The sequence below is a fragment of the Microcebus murinus genome, chromosome X (genome assembly GCF_040939455.1).
Source record: "Microcebus murinus isolate Inina chromosome X, M.murinus_Inina_mat1.0, whole genome shotgun sequence".
Taxonomy (NCBI): Eukaryota; Metazoa; Chordata; class Mammalia; order Primates; family Cheirogaleidae; genus Microcebus; species Microcebus murinus.
In genome coordinates this window covers 94,501,283-94,518,751 of record NC_134136.1, presented here as the reverse complement: position 1 = coordinate 94,518,751, position 17,469 = coordinate 94,501,283, and the positions used below count along the sequence as shown (strand labels likewise).

The following is a 17,469-nucleotide window of genomic DNA, read 5'->3' as shown; positions in this document are numbered from 1 at the left end:
CATAGTAATCCAAGGGCTGAGGGGTTTGAGAAAGGAGGGACACTTGGAGTTTTGAAGGAAGTAACACATGGATTGGCAAATAGGAGGGGGGGAAAATATTTTGGGTCAAATGATACAGTATGGTTGGAAACACTTGCTATGTGTTTCCACAGGACTTTAGAGAATATTTTACTCATCTTGGCTCCCCAGCTGAGCCAACAACAATGTGTTAAAGCTCCATGGCCAATGGCAGGAATCCAGGAGAGTCCTTTTTATGTGCCAGCAAAGAGGAATTTCTTAGAAAAGCTACAGAAATTATGCTACTATCACATTTCACTTCGTGGAGTGGAGGAATAGGAGGATGAAACAAAAAGCAAGGGACTGAAATTATTCCTTAGAATCTTACCTTTCCAGTTCCAAGAAAGGGATTTTACTATTGTCCTTGCCAGGGCGGCAGTTCCCCAGAGGGAAACTGGGCACCTAAGCTGGTAACTTGGAGAATAACTTGTGTTTTTGAACTTTCTTTTTCAGGTGGAGGGAGAGAATAGCAGCGTCCCAGAATGTCCCTGGAAACTCTATTTAGTAGCCTGCTTTCCGATGATTTGCCCAGCCTGCTGTGGGGACGTGGTCCATCCAGAGGCAAATCTAAGAGAGGAAAGATCCTGGCACCAACATTTCTGAAGTTCTCTCTTTAGTCTCTCCTTCTCCTACTCTTGAGTATACAGATGGGCATAGGCAGGAGCAGAGCAAAAGATCAAGGGAAGTTGCTGGTACTGCTAATTTTAGAGAGTACAAGCTTTTAATAGCCAATATACCCTTTCCTTCCCTACATCTACTCAAGCATTGCCAATGCCATCCGGGAAGGTGCCTGGTTAAACAGTAAAACAAACAAAAAAAGCATTACCTCCTCTTATATCAATCCATGATTCACACATTCCTTCATTCATCAATTATTTCTTGAATATCAACTATGTGCCAGGCAGAGGTCTAGGCACTGGGGACACAGCAGCAACAAAAACAGCCTTGCCTTCATGGAATTTATCTCCTGTCTTGTCTTTTTGGGACACCGACAGACAATAGACAAAACAAGTAAGTAATATATGTTGGTGATTAGGCTATGGAGAAAACTTAAAAAAGGAAACGGTAGAAAGTGAGCAGGGGTAATGAGGGAAGGAGTTTGAAAGCATAAATAGGGTGGTCAGGAAAGACATGATTGGAATCCAGTGTGCTCTTGGTCATCAACACTCAAGAAAGATCTGTTGAAGCCAACCTCTTAATAATATCACATCAGTGATTAAGTTTCAACATAAAAATTTTGGAGGGACACAAACATACCCTGAATCTCTCTTCTCCCAGTGTTTTCAGCCATTCACCCCACCTCCATGCAGCCCATGGAGTCACTGACCCCATCCCTAGCTGCAGAGGTAGTCTGATGGGTCTACCAGTGTGAGTCTCTAACGGTGGTTTCCAGGCTAACAGCAATTAGCATCACTTGGAAACTTGTTAGAAATGCAAGATGAGAAATGTTAATTCTCAGGCCCCACTTGATACTACTGAATCAGAAACTCTGGCCAGGCGAGGTGGCTCACGCCTGTAATCCTAGCACTCTGGGAGGCAGAGGCGGGCGGATTGCTCAAGGTCAGGAGTTTGAAACCAGCCTGAGCAAGAGCAAGACCCCATCTCTACTAAAAATATAAAGAAATTAATTGGCCAACTAATATATATAGAAAAAATTAGCTGGGTATGGTGGTGCATGCCTGTATTCCCAGCTACTCGCAAGGCTGAACCTGGGCAACAAAGTGAGACTCTGTCTCAAAAAAAAAAAAAAGAAACTCTGGGGCTTTGGCCCAGCAATCTGCATTTCAATAAGCCCTGGTAATTCTAATGCAGGTTTACATTAGAAAACCACAGGGTCCTCACCAATCATGGTAATCACATTCCCTTGGTAGTGATTGGTTCTTGAACCCAGGCTTAAGCCAATCAGTCTCTAGCATTCATCTGGCAGATGTAATTGGTCCAGAGGTGGTCATGTGACCTACGGGCCCACTGTGACTAAAAGGAGGGCTATTTACTCCACAGTGGGAGGAAGTGCTTTTTTCTTTTTCTCTCTCTCTTGCTCCTTCCCTTCCCTTCTTGATGCCCACAACCCAGGTAGTGTATTGCCTTCTTTACTGTTGACTGCCAACTTATGACCACAAGGGAACCCAGGCTGAGGGCAGTGCGGAAAGGACCCCAGCAAAAAGGAGCCAGAATCTTTGCACTGTGCCTCTGGTCTTCCTGTTTCCTAAAACAATATATTTCCTTATGATTCATGCCAATTGTATTTGTGGTTTCTGATACTTATAGCCAAAAATGTAACTATAGGTGACCAAGGAAGTATGGGGCCAATGGTCATACCAAAAATATTTCAGGATGATGATGGATGTAATTAGGTTAACAGGTATTTTTTTCCCCCAAGTTCCAAAATGCTAAGATCTAGGTAGAATAACTGTTACAACTCTAGAAAAGCAACTTAGTATGAATAAAATAGAGCATTACTTTATATAGTGGGTCCCTAACAGGGCACTTGGCTAAAAATACACAAAGGGTTAAAAGAAAAATAAAGGAGTGGGACTTCAGTAAGGCATACTTTTAGGCAAAATGAAAAAAAAATGGGGTAATATACAAATGAGCCTGGAGTACATTGTAGTGGCAAAAAGTGAGGAAGTGCTCAAGAAAGGATGGGGACACAGAAGCCAGCCTGAAAGAGCTCCCAATGACTGAAGTTGGGACAATTGGACAACAAAATGAATAATGATAGCATTGATTTTTAACCCAAAGACTAAAATAATTATCCATGAGTCCATATTGATATAAATAAATAATCAAATAAATAAAGAAATCAGGGAGAAGGTACAGCTCTTTCCTATAGAAGAATTCTAATGGCTTAACATAAAAGGAATGAGGAAAATAGAAAATCACCATTGGAACAGTAATAATTGTCGCAGGCATGATCTGCTGATGGATGCTAAAATTAGTGGGAGAAGGTTTGAGGAGAAAGATGATATTTGCATAGTCTCAAAGTATCTTCCTCAAGAGGAAAATGGATAGATGAGGCAAACTAGGGTGCTATAGGGATGTGTTTGTCCAGAATATTCTCCTGAAATATGCCCTTTGTATTCAGAACAGGAAAAGCAAGAGATTCAGTTTTAAATTGCATGGCCAGGACTTCATGGGTTCAAAAGAAACAAAAAGGGCCATTGCTGTTCAGAGACTTTCAATTAGGCCTGAACCGGATGTTAACCTGATCCCCAAAATGGTCTCCTTTCTCTACACTGAAGAACCGAATGGGCTCATTCTCCTCCCCCAAGTCCCTATCCCAACCTCCAAGTCCTGGGCTTGCTTGCTGGGCTTGCTCGCTGCCAGGCAGGGTGGTGGTGAGTTTCACAGACTAATCGCAGCGTGCGGATCAACTGGGTTGCCTTTCGTTTCCTCTAGATTTTCAGGTTATTTGTGTTGGCACAGGGCCACGTTCAGCTCTTCCCAAGTTTGAACATATTCTCATAAAGGGCTGGTCTCACCATCCTCATCTTGGTTGGAGCCAAAATCTGGTTTCATTTTTCGTTAAACTCCCATTTGTAACTTTCATTGAACAGAATGACAACATGTCTGTCTTCATTCAGTATTTTCACAAGAAAGGGCCTTTTTTTGCCTCCCATGAGAGAGTGTGTGTGGTTTATTTATCTCCTCCGTTGTGCAATAGATTCACCACCATTACAACCGATGCAATGTTCTAGAGAAAAATGTTGCTGTATCACATGGTGACTTCACTCCAGTTGGCAGTGATTGGTTTCTCATCTAGATCCACCAAAGCCTACACCTGGGTCTAGATTGCATCAGACCTGGGTCTAGACCTGGGTCTAGATTGCATCATCAGAGACTTCTCTGGTTTGATTGTGAGTGAGGGCCTGGAGGGCTGGGACCGCTTCCTGCCCATCTTCATCTGCCCGGGGTCTGACACATAGTAGGAGGTGTGGTAGTGTTGTTCACCAAATATTTCCAACTCATCCATTCTGGGGCCCTTGTAGGGCTGCATTTCCTAGCCCTCTGTTCCTGGGTGCAACTATGTGCTCAGTTCCAGCTGATAGTTGGGAGCAGAGATGACATACATCATTTTTCTAGGCTAGAGCATTTAAATGCTTGTGGTCCACAGCTCTCTTTTCCCTCTAGATCAGCAAGTTGCAGGGTTTAAGAAGGATGCCTTTTGGATACCTGAGTGACTGCATAGGTAGAAACCCCCTTCTAACCTGTGATGCACACATAATGTAAGAAATAAAGCTTTGTCACATTAAACACTGAGATTTCAAGTGTTGTTTGTTACTGCAGCATAACCTAGGCTACCCTTACTGATACCATAGGCATAAAATAAATGTTTGTTGAATGAATGAATGACGTAAGCCAGAAGAAACTTCTGAACACTGTTGCTGTAGGGTTTCCATAAAAGAGAGATTCAGGCATGGTCATCTGATTACAAGTGTGTGGGAAGTTAGGGTTGTGTTGGCCAGGGGACTTTTCTTGTTTTGTTTGTATAGTACACTGTTTTTATTAGATAGCCTTTATTTGGGGTGTGAGAGTGTTGATGGAGATTATGTGGGGCCTAAAACACCCCAAACCAACCCGTGGCATTATCACTGGAGTTTCAGTTGAACTTGTCACCTGCTATGTATTTTACAAATGGGGAAACTGAAACACAGACTAAATGACAATACTGATTAGTTAGTGGCAAAACTGGTAGACACCAAACCCCTCATTTCCTGATTGTCTGGTGCTTTTGCCCTCCCATCATTCTACCTTTCATAGCCAGGTGTAAGAATGCTGGGGCTCGAGAGTCACACTCTGATTGACTCTAGTCCTGGCTCTACCACTTACTAGCTGTGGACCTTTGAGAGAAGCTACTTAACCTCTCTGTGCCTCGGTTTCCTTAGCTGTACAGTCCTCAGTGGGTTGCCATGAGGATTTCCTGACATCAAGTATAAAGTATGGAAAGATCTAGCAATGTTAGTTGATTATTATCATTATTCTAGATCCTTATTGCACTGTCTTGCCTTACATCTGAGTCTCATGTTCTCTTTGTGTTCTGTTTCCCTTGAGAAATAATGAATCTGTTGGAGACCATCGTGTGGTATATTTCTGGATTATTTGGCCACAGGTAAATTGCATTTGAAGTTCTAAGAGCTTTGGCCTGAGCACTGAGGAGCCTCTTCCGCCTCCCTTTGCTGAGAGCCAACACTAAGAGATCCACCCGTGGGAAGTGGGCAAGGAGACAAGGACTTCTGCCCCACCCCCATTCTGTCTCTGCCATGTTTGCTGACTGCTCATTGCCTGCAGATCAAGCTTCGTCACTGGCTCAAAGACTCTGTGGGGCAAGAACCAAAGTCACCCTCTTTCCAGTTGCTGGGCCATCAGCCCACAGACTTTGGATAAATATTTAACCACAAATCCTGAGCACCCACAGCCTCCCTTTATGTCACCAGACAGTACCTGTGTAGGAGGCATATGACCAGGGCTCCCCCTCTTAGAAAGGCAGAGAGCCCTGTGGCCAGAGGGTTGGGGTTCCCTCCTTTGTCCCAGCCCTTTTCCTCTTCTGTAAGTCCTTATGTCAGAGTTCTATGGATCTGGGAGTGTATGTCAAGAAGAATGAGTTTGGCTGGAAGTGTATCAAAATACGAATTTTTAATTTTAGGGTAAGGGCTGTCTCATTTGTGTGTTTTAGACATATTTCCTTAAAGTGCTTTTTTTCACTAAGAGTAAGTTTGTTTAAAGGAAAAGCATACTTATTCTGGTATCTTAATTTTAGAAAACCAAGGAACTTTTAAAATGAGATATACATATTTTAACTTTTTATTGCAGTGAAACATACATACAGAAAAGCACACGTATCTTAGGTGATCAGCTCATTGATTTTTCATGAACATAATAGATCCATGTAACCAGCGCCCAGATCAAGAAGCAGGACGTCACCTGCACCCCCTAAGCCCTTCTTATTCTCCCTTGTTACTCTAGTCCAGTTCCTCTAGAGACTGCTATCCTGACTTCTAACAGCATAGATTAGTTTTGCCTATTTTATCCTTTATAGAAATGGAATCATACAGTATCTACGTTTTTGTGTCTGACTTCCTTCACTCAACATTGTTTCTGAGGTTGGTCTGTATTCAGCATAGCAGTGGCTCATGCATTCTTATTGCTGTCTGGTATTCCATTTTGTGACTATAGCACCACATTGTCTGCAATCCATTCCACTGTTGATGGACATTTGGTTTGGGTGGTTTCCAATCTGGGGCTATTACACATGTACTGGTACGATATTCTAGTTCATATCCTTTGGTAAACATATGCACTCATTCGTGTTGAGTATATACCTGAAAGGGGAACTACTGGCCATATATATGATACCTGTACGCTCAGCTTCAATAGATTCTGCCAAAGAGTATTCCAAAATGCTTGTAGCAATTTACACTCCCAGTAGCAGTTTAGGAGAATTCTGGATATGAAGACTATTTTATAGTAAGTCAAACAAATGTAAGTGTTAAGTTAATTCAAACGGAAATCATTTAACCCCTTGGAGTAACACTGAGTCTGTTTATTAAATACATCGTTTTCCTCTTATCATAACTTCTAACTTGTTAAGTGACCTGGATGAGCTTCTTGACCTCTACTCCTTGTTAATCCAACCAGTCAAAAGTCTCTCTGAAAACACCGTCCATTCATATATCCAGCTAGAATGTTGTGACTGTTAATAAATGGGTGTTTGCAAAACAAATTGAACCCCTTCTGCGAAGCGGTGTATGTATCTCGCCCATGATGTGTCTAATATGGCAGAGCCAGTCAAGATGTTCTCTGCAGATTTGTACTTTATGAACATCAAGTCTCCAGGGCTGTGAATGCAATTCAGAATCCAGAATTTTGTTCTGGTCCTGAATAAAAACGGTATATTCTGCAGATTTTAACGAAAGAGAACTGTGCCTTTTTAAAGTGATAAAGCATTTTGCAAATCCAGGTGCCATTTCACTATGAAGAGAAGCGGGGAGGGCGGTAAAAGGAGTCAGAGAGGGAATTCAGAGCGCTTATTTTTTTCCTGGTCTCTACAACTAATTCGTATTGTAGAACCGAACCTCCGTTTCTCCATCTGTAAAATGGGGTGATCTGTGAGTCTTATCCAGAGCTAGTTTTACTTCGATGAACGCGCAGAGTGAGAAGTTGCCGACAGAGAAAAGCTGTAGAAGGGACCAGGGATAAATCAATTCATATCGCTCCTTCCGCCCCCTTGCAGATAGAACGCCGGGGATCCCAGTTTCTAGGTCCCCTGTGTATTATGTTCTTCATCAGGAAACCACGGAACTGAATCCTTTACCAGGACATTTCTCTTTTACTGGTCTCTCCAAATTCCCCTCTCAAGTGATCTCTGCATTCGGGAATATTCTGAATGCAGGGGCGACCTCGACCTTGGGACTCCTACCCATCACAGCGCGCGGCGCTGAAAGTGGTGGAACAGACATTTGGGTACCAGGGCGACCCCTAAAGGTGACCCGCTGGGTGTGGAGGTTGGGGTCCCCCAGGAGGTGCGCGCCGCGCTGCACACCCAGCATCCGAGAGGCCAGCGGGCCCGGGCGCCCGGAAGCGTCTCGGGGCGCCGGCCACGGTGGGGTGGGCAGCCGGGCCCGCGGCCCCCACTTCTGCCCCCCTCGCGAGCCCGCAGCTCCCCGCTGGGCTTCGGCCGGCCGCGCCGCTGGCTCCCTCCCTCCTCCTCGGCGCCCCGCCCGCTCCCCACCTCCGCGCCCAGCCTCGCGGCTGCCGAGCGAACGCAGGACGCGCCACGCCGCGCCGGGCAGCTGGAGAGCTGGCGGGCGAGCCGTCCGGGAGCGGCGGGGGCGGCGCCCAGCCCGCGGGAGGGAGGAGGAGGAGGGACGCGGCCAGAGGGAAAGGGGAAAAGGAGGGCCGGAGGGCGCCAGTAGTCAGCCCGGCGGCCGGGACCGGCAGGTAAGCGCACGGCGTCGGGACGTCGGGACGGGGCTGTCCCCTCGGGCTCCCGAGAGCTAGCCCGGAGAGCTGGCGACGGGGCGCGGGAGGCGCGGGCGCAGCGTCTAGACCTGGAGGGCGACGGCACGGCGGCGCGAACGCTCCTTCCGCCCGGCTGCGGCTCCGAGCGGGGCCCGGGGCCGTCCTGAAGGGCAGGGGCAAAGCGCCGAGCCCCGGGGGCTGCCGGCACCCCGCGGGTGGGACACTGCGCGCCGTGGGAAAGGGGGCTCCGAGGGGAGACGTGTGTGTCCAGAACCTTTAAACGGACTCAAGCTCTCCCCACCCGTCCGGGAAACGGAGCCACGAGCCTTACTGGCGCGGGCGGTGCGCGAGACGCGACCCGGGAACTCGGCTCGGCGCGCAGGGCCGTGGGTGCGGCGGAGCCTGCGGAGCGCGAACGCGCCCCGGGCCGACGGCTGGGCGCGGCACCACCTGGCGGGGCCCAGAACAGGTGGCCTGGGGCGCGGAGGGACCGAGCAGCAGCCCGGAGTCCGGGGGTGATCCTGCGGGAAGGGGAAGGCTGGTGGTCCCCAGGGAGCGCATTTGGGCAGAGATTTGAGTTTCGAGGCTCTGGAACTGTATATGCAGTGAGAGGGGAGAAGAGACCTGGCCGACCTCCTGAGAGCCAGAGGAAGCAGGAGCCAGGTTTTCCGTGGCAGTTTCGACAGTGACACTTCTTAGTCTGTACTGTGCACAAGAATCCTCTGGGGATCTTGTTAAAATGAATTCTTTTTTTTTTTTGAGACAGAGTCTCACTCCGTTGCCTGGGCTAGAGTGCTGTGGCGTCAGCCTAGCTCACAGCAACCTCAAACTCCTGGGCTCAAGCGATCCTTCTGCCTCAGCCTCCCGAGTAGCTGGGACTACAGGCATGTGCCACCATGCCTGGCTAATATTTTCTATATATTTTTAATTGTCCAATTAATTTATTTCTATTTATAGTAGAGACAGGGTCTCGCTCTTGCTCAGGCTGGTTTCGAACTCCTGACCTTAAGCAATCTGCCTGTCTAGGTCTCCCAGAGTGCTAGGATTACAGGCGTGAGCCACTGCACTGGCCTCAAATGAAGGTGAGGCCCGAGTGTCTGCATTTCTAACAAGCTTCCAGTTGCTGCTGTCGTTCCGTGGACCACACTTTATGTGGCAGGCCCTACAGAAGTACCTTTTGTCCAACAGGCGGAAAACCTTAGGAAAAGTGGGCTATCCGGAGATGAGGTCCTAAGACTTTACTGTCTATACAAGGTCTGTCCGGGAAGTATCCAGCGATGGTTAATATAAAGAGAACGGTGTTTTTCCTGTTACATGGCTGGATATTTTCCGGACAGACCTCGTACATATACACCCCACCTCTTTGTCACCTCTGTCCCCAGACACGCACATTAAAACGGTTGCTACTGGAGGGGCCCAGGGAAGACTTTCCCTTCGCCCTCTGAGCGTTTGCTGAAAAATTAACTGACAAAAGACAGATTAAGTGGAGAAAAGGCATATAAATTTATTAACGTGCAGTCGGGGAGAATCACAGAGTGATTCCCCAACCCCCCAGTGAGGTACAATATATACCAGCTTGAGGTTAGTGAAAGAATGCCTGCTCTGAGCATGGCCAAAAACAGGTTTTAGGAACGGGGAAAGAGGTGGCCTGGCTTGCAAAGGTGGTCTTTGTTATGTAAACAAAACCACACAGGTAGCTGCCCTCAGAGAGGAGAGAAAGTAAATGTTTCTTTCAGACCATTAAAGGTGTCTGCAGATTCTCTACAAATGCAAATCTCCCCCACAAAGGACAGATTTGCAGGGTTACTTTTGTTTTCTGGCTCTCTAAACAGCCATCCCAAAATATATCAAAGAAATATATTTTGGGGTAAAATATTTTGATTTCCTTCACTACTCATTGGATAGCAAAACACTTTACTTTTCTTACCAGCTTTCTAGGCAAATACATTATCTAATAGCAAAGATGGCTCCATGGGCATGCAACTTGCCCTTGGTTTATTGCCGAAATTCTGAATAGTTTTTGAACAAGGGGCCTTACATTTTCATTTTGCACTGGGCCCCACAAATTTTGTAGCTGATCCTGTCTAATTGTCACCATAGGTGGAAAAAGGATCCATTTCTTTGATCAGTGTTTGAGCTGGTAGGTGGTGAAGAGTTTTATTAAAGGTGAAAGTTTTATTAAAGGAAGACTAGCTAGATGTTGCAGTTCCTCCAATCTTTGTCAACTTCTCTTTGGCTACCTGAAGAGGCAAGCCTATGAGTATAACCCCAGGCATGCATGGTATGACAAAATCGATCGCTTTATTAATATTCATAGCTAACAAATTATTAAGAGCTTGATTATTGATAGACAATACAATTTTGAGGTTGAAATAATTTGTAAATTAATTGACAAGATTTGTATGTTATTTCCAAAGCATTTGGAAAGACTTTATTTGGCGTCTCATGGAATTTTGCTTAGTTAAGATCTAAAATGAGCTGGACATTCGTTGCTTGGTTTGGCTGATTCACAGCTCAAATGCAAAACTGGAAAACAAAAAGTGGCCAAATTTTGTAGCTGTTCAGGGGTATTGTTTTACAGGACCTCAGCGTGATGCCAGCCCTGATCAGATTCCCTTCTGCTTTTATCATTCCCACATCCCTGCAAGGTGACTTTCATGAAAAGGTGGACAGAGCAAATTTAGCTATTGCAAAACACTGAAGAAATGCAGGACCAGCATCAGTGTTTTGTCTGATGAATAAATCTTGCCCCAAACACACAGATTCCAGGTGTGTGTACTTTGCTAGAAAAAAAAATGTTGGAAATGTGGAAGAGAAAAAGTTGAACTCGAATTATGGATATGATTTTGTTCAGCAGAGGGAGAAAAAGTCTGAGAAATGGAACTTCATTTCATTGGCAGGTTTGGCAGGGAAAGGAAAGCCGCTATGTTTTTAGTACTGTGAACAGCCTTCCAGAAATGGCAAAGTGAGTTTGCTCAGGTGTTAGGGAGAGCCAGCAAAGAAGCTGATTTTCCATGGCTGATGTGATCCTTGTGGGGACTTGGTGGGGGGACATCACCATATGTTCTTGGTGCTTTCACTGCACAGATGAAACTGAACACATTTTTCCATTTTGCTGCCTGAGAGTGCCAAGTCACTTTCAAATACACAATACAAACTGGGAAGAGCACAATTAAATTATAAAAAGGAGAGAGGGGAATGTGTCTCTGTAATGTTAATAGTTCAGAAGATAGAAAGGAGGGATTCTGACTTTAGTAAAAACCTGGGAGCTGGTTTTTATGCCTCACTGAGAAAGGGCTTTCCTACCTCAAGACAGAAAAAAAGTTCTTTTAAAATGTTAATGGATTTTAAAATGTGTAGGTCTTTAATCTGCTTGGAACTTATTTGGGGGCATGGTATGAGGTCCTGGGTAGTGGAACTTAAGAAATGGGCCAATATTTGGGGAAAATTATTATAAAGTAAATTCCCTCAATCACGTAAGATTCTGGTGAACACTCTGTTCCATTTCATAAATCTGTTTAATTCTTGAGTCTATTCCATGTTTCTTAAATTGAGGTATCATTTATTTACAGTAAAATTTACTTTTTAATGTATAGTTCTAGAAGTTTTGACAAATGCATACAGCCATGTAACCACTACTATATCAAGATATGGAAGAATTCCACCACTCCAAAGAATTCCTTGTTGACTTCTTTAGTCAACCTCTCCTAGGGCTCTCAGCCCCTGGCAACCACTGATTTGTTTTCTATCCCTATAATTTTATCTTTTTCAGAATGTCATACGAATGACTTACTATACCATGTAGCCTTCTGAATATGGCTTCTTATACCTGGCATAATGCATTCAGATTCATCTATGTTGTATGGATCAATAATTCATTCCTTTTTATTTCTGAGTAATATTCCATGGTTTATCCATTCCCCAACTTTTGGTGATTACAAGTAAAGCCAATATAAACATTCACCTACAGCTTTTTGTGTGAATATACATTTTCGTTTCATTTGGGTAAATACCTAGAAGTAGGATTACTGTGTTGTACAGTAATTTTAGCTTTATCAAACACCGTCCAACTTTTCCGAAGTGGCTATACTATTTTGCATTCCCGCCAGCAATGTATAGGAAATCCAGTCACTTGGCATCCTCGCCAGCACTTGGTATTGCTGCTTTCTTTTGTTTTAGTCATTCCAGCAGGTTTATGGTAGCATCTATCTGTGGTTTTAGTTTGTTCTTCCCTGATGATGTTGGGCATCTTTTCATATGCTTTTTCGTGATTTGTATATCTTCTTTGGTGAAGTGTTTGGGTTTTTTTCCTCATCGTGTTTGTCTGATCACTGAATCATGAGAGTTCTTTATATATCCTCATACAAGTTCTCTGTGGCTCACCTTTTAATTTTCCTAATGATGTTTCTTTGAAGAGCAGAAGTTTTTAATTTTGATAAAGGCTAATTTATCAGGTTTTTTGCTTCTATGGATAGCATTTTTAGTAACCTAATATGTATACCCCAATTTCACCAAGATATTTTCCTGTGCTTTTTTCTGGACATTTTATAGTTTTATCATTTCTATGTAGGTCTGTAAATTCATTTCAAGTTAATTTTTATATGAAATAAGGGTCAAGTTCACTTTTTTCCATATAGAAAGACTGCTTTTCCCTCATTGTATCTTCTTGGCCCCTTTGTCAAAAATTGACTGTATATAATGTGGGTCTGTTTTTGATCTCTCTGTTTCGTTCCCTTGATCTATATGTCTGTCCTTATGCCAATGCCACTCTGTACGTCTTACATGGTCTTGTTAGGTGCATTGCTAGATTGTTTTGCGTGTGTAATTTTTACTGCTTTTAGAAATTCTATTTTTCCCCCCATTTCACTTCCTATACTATTGAGTAGGCAGGCTGTTTAATTTCTTTTTTTTAAATCAGAAACCTGTGCATAAGAATTTATTAGAGTTGTTTATTAGCATAAGGATCATCTTCAAACCCAGAACAAAAAAATGATCGTTGACTCTTGGCAAAAGCATAAACATGAAAGCAATAGTATGCACAGGTGAATTTTAAACCAAAAAAAATTTTTTTTTCAATATTTCTCATAATTAACAAATCACCTCTAATAGTGAAATATTTAAGGTAAACTGCATATTGCCTGTGTATGTTTCAAGGTAAAAATGAGTGTCACTCATACAAATTTTTGTTTGTTTAAGTTTAGAACTTTTTTCACTTTCTACTTTATTATTTTTTCTTTTTTTAAATTTCAGAATATCATAGGGGTACAAACATTTTGGCTACATAGCACTTTGCACCCATGAGTTATGAATTGGAAGTCTGCTTAATTTCTTTTATAGCTCTGTCTTATATTCAAGCCATTTTACTGAATTTTTCTTAGTTCTTATAGTTTTCTAGTTGTTTTTTTTTTTTGATTTTCAAGATAGACAATCAAATGTCTTCAAATGGCAATAGTATAGGGGTTTTTCCTCCAATATTTTTACCTCATTTCATTTCTGAATTGGGTGGGAATGCTTCTAATATTTTACCCTTAAGTATTGTGCTTGCTATAGGGTTCCAGTAGCTAATGTAATTATCTTCAGGAGGTTTCATTCCATTTTTAGCTTGCTAAAGTCTAAAGTTTAATTTAAAAATTTCTTGTTCTGCTTGAATTTCTTTTTTTCATTGAAAGCCTAACAGGTTTAAGGTCAGTCAGTCTTCCTGGTTTTGGAGGTTCATATTTTGATCTCCCTGGAGGAGAAAATATAGCATTAAGTCAATTTGTCTTATTTGGATTATGAAGAACCTACCTTTGGAGCTTTTTTGTAATGTTCTCATTGGGCGGATACTGGGTGCATTGAGGGAGAGAGAGAATAAAGAGACAATTTATAACCTACTCTAGCTTTTCCTAATGTTCAATTTTTTTTTTTTTGCCCACCATTCACCATGAGAAGTACACTTTATATTTTAACCCAGTACAAACATACCTGTATATAATTGAAACAAAATCTCACAAGGTATTTCCTCTTTCCTGTGTGCAATATACTCAGGTATTTTCGACTCTCTTCTGTCTGTTCTATCTCATTTTAAAATGATGATCACGATTTTCTAAACTGATTCGACCACTCCTTCATTTGATTTCAAGACCTACATTTGAAAGACACTGTTTTCTAAAACTGTTCATTTAGTTTCTAAGCCCCCAAACTGCTGGATTGTGTCCAGGACAGATTCAATTTATGTGAGATCCTGCTATGATGCAAAATGAGTTCATTTATTAGACCCAGAGATAATTAAAACTACCCATATTTCTCTCTTGAATTACTGTGTAGCCTTTAAACCAGTCTCCCAGTGTCCATTCTTGACCCCACAGAATAGCCAGTAAATGCTATTGGGTCTTGTAATTCCATGGCTCAAAACACTCTAATGACCTCCTACCACACTTAGAATCGACCCCCAGAGCCTCAGTGTAGCCCCCCCCTTATCCCTTATCATTCACCCGTCTCCCAGTCTTTGCACTTGCCTGTAATACCATTTCACCAGATACTCACCTAACTTGTTCCCTCTTTTCATTTGGGGTCTTCTCTAACCCTCATCCTAACACAGTACTCTCTGCCTACTGACTTACCACTGGAAAGGTTCATTCTCTTATCCCACTTTTGTTCTCTTTGTAGCACTGTTAACTACGATTATATTATTTAGTTATGTGTTTACTGATTCTGCATCTTCTTTTCCCTGCTAGATTATAAATTCCAGGAGGGCAGGGACTTTGTGTATCTTGCTGACCATTGTATTGTCAGGACTTAGAACATTGGGTATAGTAGGTATGTAATACATGTGTCAAATGACTGAATGAATGTGCCTAGAATCCAGAAAAAATCAGACACTCACCTTAAGAGAAACTCAGAGTGTTCCACCTTTCTGTTCTATTTTAATGTGGAAATTTCTTTAGGTTAAGCATTGAGTATATTTTAATATACATAGTTCATTAATTAACAGACACTCATTTGGTGTCCGCTACGTTTCTGACCCTGTGATAATAATGATGACAGCTGACAGCTACTACTTTACACATAGTAACATATTTAGTCCTCCCAACCTCTTGAGGCAGGTACAATTATTATCATTTTGCAGATGAGGAGACTGAGGCACAGAGAAGTAAGTAAGTTGTCTCAGGTCATGCAAAAGGTAAGTAGTGGGTCCAGGGTTTGAATACATATCATCTCGTCTCTGTGTCCTTGACCACAATGCTCCTAGCAATAGCAAGAAATATGTACCATTCCTGACCTTTCTATAAGCATGTAATTAATGTTTATGGCTTTTGTTCTTTTAGCATAGTGGTTCTCAATTGGGGGTGATTTTGCTTCTCAGGGGACATTTGGCAATATCTGGAGACATTTTTGGTTGTCATGACTGGCAGGGGTGGAGTGCCACTGGCATCTAGTGGGTAGAGGCCAGGAATGCTGCTGAACACCCTATAATGCCCAGGACAGCTCCCACCCCCAACAAAGAATGATCTGGCCCAAGCCTTAACAAGCTGAGGTTGAGAAACCCTGCCTTAGCACAGGCGTTCTGGAAGCTGGCTGCCCATTAGTATCACTGGAGAGTTTTAAAAATAAATACCGATGTCTAGGTTCAGTTCCTGACCTTAATAAACCTCAAACAGACCTTCAACCTTCAATGTTGCCCAACAATCCTACCATGCTTGCCTGGTGGGTTTGCTTTCCTGTTCTCCAAAACAGCTGTTTTATACTGTTTATTTCCTCTGCCCCTCCCACATCAGTTGCTGACTCCGGCTCATTAGACAGGAGCCTCCTCATAGTCCCACCACCCAAACTCCCAACACGCCCACATCTGCACAGATGCAGTGTTCCCCGCTGGTACTGCAAGATTGTGAAGGAAACGTCCCTAAGGTAGCAAACACTGGCATCTTTTCTGGGCTCTGGACCTCTCGTCCTCTTTTTCTTCCCAAGGATATTATATAGATAGATTTTACTTTTTATTTGGAAATAATTGAAAACTTTACTAATAAATGGCAAAATAAAAACAGAACAAAGAACACCCATATTCCCTTAATCCAGATTCATCTATTAACATTTTACCCAGTTTGCTTTCTCAGTTGCACTCTTGCTCATGCACATAATTTTTTTTCTGAACTGTTTGAGGCTAAGTTACATACATCATGGCCCAACTCTTAAATACTTCAGTATGCATTTGCTAAGAACAAGAATATTCTTTTACATAACCACAGTATGTTATCAACTTCAGTAAATTTAACATTGATAAGATACTGTTATCTAATCTGCCATTTGTATTCCAATTTTGACAGTAGCCCCAATAGCATCATTTATGGCATTTCTCCCTCCTAGTATAGGATGCTGTCTAGGGTGGTTATTGCATTTAGTTGTCCTGTGTCTTAGTCTCTTTTAGTCTGGAACATTTCCACAGCCTTTCTTTGTCTTTTATGACATTGACATTTGGGTTGAATACAGACTACCTCCTCTCCTTTTTCTTTTTAATAGAACATTCATCATTTTTGGTTTGTCTGATGTCTCTCGTGATTAGACTCAGGTTATGCATTTTTGGCCAGAATATTACATCGATGACATTGTGTCCTTCTCAGGGTATCTCATCTTGGAGGCCCACAATGTCCATCTCTTCTTCGTTGGTGATGTTAATTTTGATCATCTGGTCAAGGTATTGTCTAATTTCTTCACTGTGTAGTCACTGGTTTTTCTTTCCAAATCAACAATCTGTGGGAAGACACAAATATCCTGCTCTTCATCAATATTTCCATCTAGATTTAGTATCCAGTTATGATTTTTGCCTGATCCAATCTTTAATAGGGTGGTTGAAAATAATGATTTTCCAATTCTAGTATTCCCTCCACATTTGGTCCAGAGCCCTTCCTCTTCCCCCATTTCTTTATTTATTCATCTATTTAGTATTGGTATAAACTCATGAATTCCTACTTTTTTCACAATAGGCTAAATTTATTACTGTACTTAATTATTTTGGTGCTCAAACGGTGAAAGACAATTCTCTATTCTCTTTCCTTCTCTTCTGTCTGTTTTGATGAACTCCTCTCTGCCTTTTTTTTTTTTTTTGGGATCATTCCCATCAGATTACAGTCATGCTCTAATATTTAATATCTTCTTTGGCCCCACATCCCCCTCTATTTGGGCCCCCTCAATTTCTGGTCACCCCTTCTCAGAGGAACCTCTTATAAGGTTGCTCATACTTTATTGTTCCACATTTTTCTCTTGTCCTGTCTAATCATGGTTCTGTCCTGAGGCCATTGTCAGTCCTCAGTGAACTCCACGTTGTCAAATACAACTGTCACCTCTCTGACTGACTTACTGTGCTTGACTTGGCAGCAGCACTTGACACAGTCATTCCTTCCTTCTTTGAACACTTCCTTCTGTGGCCTCAGTTATCCTATGTGCTCTTGGTTTTCCTACTCTTGCTGATAGCTCATT

At 42.7% G+C, this 17,469-nt stretch overlaps 1 protein-coding gene across 1 annotated transcript in view; it reads left to right on the top strand.

Moving 5' to 3' along the window:
* Positions 1-7,879: 7,879 nt before the first annotated feature.
* The window catches only part of ADGRG2 (adhesion G protein-coupled receptor G2), a 107,738-nt gene continuing 98,148 nt past the window's right edge, over positions 7,880-17,469 (top strand). Inside the window, exon 1 of the mRNA XM_075999297.1 lies at positions 7,880-7,995. The gene's annotated coding sequence lies outside the window, so the exon portion shown is untranslated. The remainder of the gene's footprint in view (positions 7,996-17,469) is intronic.